At 41.6% G+C, this 4,372-nt stretch overlaps 1 long non-coding RNA gene across 1 annotated transcript; it reads right to left on the bottom strand.

Annotated features, from left to right (window-relative positions):
* Positions 1-1,158: 1,158 nt before the first annotated feature.
* Positions 1,159-3,835, bottom strand: LOC130737422 (uncharacterized). The gene is made up of 2 exons (XR_009018679.1): positions 3,402-3,835; positions 1,159-1,516 (listed from the first exon to the last, which is right to left on the bottom strand). It is a non-coding gene; the product is annotated as an uncharacterized LOC130737422 (long non-coding RNA).
* Positions 3,836-4,372: the final 537 nt, after the last annotated feature.

The raw sequence follows: 4,372 nt of genomic DNA, 5'->3' as shown, positions 1-4,372 counted from the left end.
GTGTTTGCACTCTATCGTTGTGGGAATTCGAGGTCGATAGTTCGAAAATTACCTTAGGGATTCTTAGAGACTATATTCTTAGCTAGACACTTACGTTTGTGAGGACGATTTGATGTTTGACTAACCATATAGCATCATTCATTCATGTCTGAGGATACACAAAGAAATGTCGGACCTCGGTGGAGCCAGTGGGATCGAAAGATCGGGTTTCCACATAGATCACCAAGAATGACTACATATTTAGGTTGTAAGAGACACCGAGTCTTATGGTTAACACAAAGGCCGGTGAAAAGACCGACTCGTACACACGTGTCCAGCCTGTCCGGAGCATTATTTTCGCATCACATTGCATTTCATACCATTCATGTGAAGATTTGATATTGATAAACATCGTTATGAGTTTGATGATTTGATGTTGATAAACATCGTAATGTGTTTCGCTGAATCGATGATTTATGCATGCTGTTATAGTAAATTGAGGATTTGTTGATATATATGCCATGATAACATTTATCAAACATATGCTTTACTTGATCTCTGTATTATCTACCCTATTATGTGAGTTGACCCTCGCGCCTTGCCTTGTTTGTATCGTTGTGTTTGGGCGGTCCGCAAACTGCCATATGTCGCTGGGGGAGTGGCTCACATTGGTTCGCACATCCGGGGGAATCAGGTACGAGATGATTGACAGAGTTGACCCTGCCGCAAGGGATTTGGACCCCGCCAACCACCGAGCGACATACCGAGGAAGTGTGATGGAGGACCTGATTGATAATCATTGAGATTTGACTGCTGGAGTTTTGCGGAAGTACACTATTTCCTTTGACCTGCCGCCGATGGTTCGCTTTGGACCTGGCTCTGGATTGCGACCACCTACGCCATCGTCATCATTGTCGTCGTCTTTTCGAGATGGATGTTGTTGCTAAGACACCGTCTATGGGCCACCCCTAAGCACATAGCTTAGAGATTTCCCACGTTAATATACGTCGCTTCTCTACACTAATACTTTTGCTGCACCATTTTTTTCTTTCTTTTTTTTTTCTTATTTTTTTTTCGAGGACTAACCCATACCTCATCATGACTTATCTTTTCTTTCTCAAGACGCTAAAAGAAATAAACATAGCGGAAATAATATCGTAAGTGGGAACATCGTCGTGGTTTGAGAAACACACACTTATATTACATCACTCGCTTATTTATTCAGTATTATACATCATAAGGTTTGGGCTATATTACATGAAACCGCCCATAGTAGCAAGTGATAACATCTTCACTTCATATTATACATAAAGGTTAACATCAAGGTCTGATCTTAGGTCTAAGGGGAAAGTCTTCTAAGGTGTAGGGTCATCTAGCAGAGGATTGGTCATGGTCGTGTCAGTCCTACTCCAGGTCCATCTCCTCACAGCTGAATCCTACTAGCTGTTATTGTTACACTCCATCCATCGGGACTCACGAACTCATCTACGATATTCGGCACATGGAGATCCATCCTGGCCGAGTAAGGCGTCGATATCTAAAAAAAGGTGTAAGGGTGAGATACAGAACAACTCAGACATAAATAAATATATAAGTTAGTCAGGCAGAAGGCAGACAATCAATCATATTCACATAGCAGTCAATCAACCATGTTCACACAACAACAACCAACAAACAGTTAAGACCTGCAAAAACAATTATAAATCAATCAAGTAAAACAATTATGCAGTTATGTAATGCATGCCACCACGACGTCCAATAAAGATCTCATATGTATGCTGGGCCCATTGGCTACACAAAGCCATCTCACTTCGGAACGTCACTCGGGAACATAGGCACCAACTCTGGTCCACTTTCTTTACCGAGTCATGAATACCATTTCAGCTTACAGTCGGGATGACACAGCCTCTCATGGCCTTCCCACTCCACTAGCCGGAAGATAGGGGCACCCAAAATCAACGCACTAGTGTTGAGTTGCACCACTGGTTCATCCCCAGGTCACCTCATCTCTGAAGTGCTACCTTAGGTATCTCGGGCATCCACGCCGGGTGCACTCCGGGGGCTCTATGGAAGTTGCCGCACGTTCCTACTCCTTATTCCCCCCTACATAAAAAAATGATGCATGTAGGCATATAATACAATATTCGTCAATCATCTCCCTCACACTCCTCAGGACCACACAAGGCCCACATTACTCAACTCTGAGTAATCTTCATGAAGGCATTCAGAAGTCCTCACTCGAACCATAACCTAGAATACCCGTTATTTAGTGATTAACAACAAAAATCATAGTTATATGCATAAGCAATTCATGCAATTAGCTAAGTCCATTTCCACCTAATTAATTTCTAAATTCATTTCCCTATATGCAAAAGCTTTTCTTCAAAAAGATCTTCAATGCCCTGTTGATCACTAAATAACCATTCCCTAGTTCCTGTCAAATAATGCCTTCAAGGACCCGTCATTATATCTCCTTCATTGTCAATCTGAATCTTCAGATTATAACCTACACACATGTCTAATGCAGTACATAGCAACAAAAATAAACATGTACACAACCTGTACAAATTCACAAAACAAACAACAATCCAATAGCCAAACAATTTTCACAATCAAATATGATTAGAAGCAAGCAATCCTCCTGTCAGAAAATCTTATATATTCATTCATGGCCTTGCAGCTAGTATTCCCCCTTACCTATGCTTGAGAGAAAATCCAAAGGTCGACCGCCCTGATGTGCAATAATTTCAAATCACAATCAACATAAATCTTTTATATTTATTGTTCAAGTTTTAGTTAATTAATAGTCATATAGTTGGCCCAATACTGAAGTCTTTATGATCATGACCATCCAATTAATTCTCATGATCAATCCATGGTCTCATTATTGGTCTCACATAGTCCATGATACTTCTCCACACCTGTCCAAGCTTCCCTTGCACACCACCAAGTCACAAGATTAAGTTATTTAATGTCAAGATTAACCATTTTTAAGCTTATTTAGGGTTAATAATCAAGCTTCTTCCACAAGCTACCAATTCAGAGGATTATTCATCACTTTCCATGATGATCAGAGAGTCACAAGAGCCTCAAAGCCTCAGGCCCAAGCTCCTTCTTCATCCTTGTGAATGAAGGAGAAGAGGCCGAGAGGTTGATGAACATGAAGTTCATCCCTCTTTTTCAAATCTGAACCTGTTTACCTCATATAATACCAAGCAAGAGTCTCCATCATGATCAGTAGATGCCCAGGAACGAAGAGGATGGTCCAGAACCTCTTGATCATGAAGAAAAGAACATGAAATAATGGATTTTCGTTTTTTCCTAAACCTGTCCAGATTATGATGAAATAATTCGAATTTCACAAAACTAATATGATATTTGAACTCAGAGCATCGATTAGAGTCGGAATATGTAATTTTTACCAAATTCTGAGACATTCTCCGGCGAACCTCGCCGGAGAAGATGGTGGCGGCCGGCGCGGAGGCGGAGACGGAGGGCAGGGCCGTCTTCGTCTCAACCTCATGAACTCGATGGTGGTTGTCTCCCAAGCTGGGTCTCCACGGGCTGAGAGAAAGGGGCAGTTGCAAGTTCGTTTCTTCGCCGGAATTTGGACAGCTTCATGAACTCGTCGTTCCAGCTCTGTTTCTCACGTTTTCTTTGTCCAGAACAGGTATTTAGGGATCCAGAAGCATCATCGACGAGTTATTTTGGAGTTTAGATGAAAGGTTTGAGAGGTGTGAGGGAGAGGAAAGGAGGCTTGAGAGAGAGAGAGAGGGAGAGAACGTGAGGGAGAGAGAGAGTGGAGAGAACGCGTGAGAGGGAGAGAGAAGAGTTTCAGAAGTGTAGGGAGGCTTCTGAAGTGAAGATGCCCAAGCCTCCATTTATATAGAGTTGAGAGTTTGTCCCCGAGGGTTAGCTCAAGTGGTAAGAGCTAGGGGACATAAGGGTGGGGAGGGGAAGGTCTAGGGTTCGAATCCTGGAAGGGAACTTTGAAGGGAATTTCTAACTTACTAATCACTAACATTTGCCTATAAAAAAAAATATAGAGTTGAGAGTTTGAAAATTGTGTTTTGGCCCCTTAATAATGTTCTATCTCCATGCTGCAGCCCTTGACAAGTTACTATTATAAAATTAAGGACCTAAGTATTAAAATATTAATACTTAAATCTGAATTGTATAATTGATAATCTAAAAATATAATTCTCCTAATTAATCTACCTTAAAATAATCTCTCCATTTAATCATATAAATATTACAATTGCAACTTAAGCATAGAGGTTTAGGGCGGGATGTTACATCGTCCGGACCGACACCGTCTGTTGCTGTGGACCCAACGGACGTTGCGTCATCTTCTAGGTTCGTTGAGCCCAAGAAGGAGCCTGTCCTCACGACT

This window comes from Lotus japonicus, chromosome 2 (genome assembly GCF_012489685.1).
Source record: "Lotus japonicus ecotype B-129 chromosome 2, LjGifu_v1.2".
Classification (NCBI taxonomy): domain Eukaryota; kingdom Viridiplantae; phylum Streptophyta; class Magnoliopsida; order Fabales; family Fabaceae; genus Lotus; species Lotus japonicus.
Note: the sequence above shows the minus strand (reverse complement) of the source record. Positions and strands in the feature narration are given on the sequence as shown.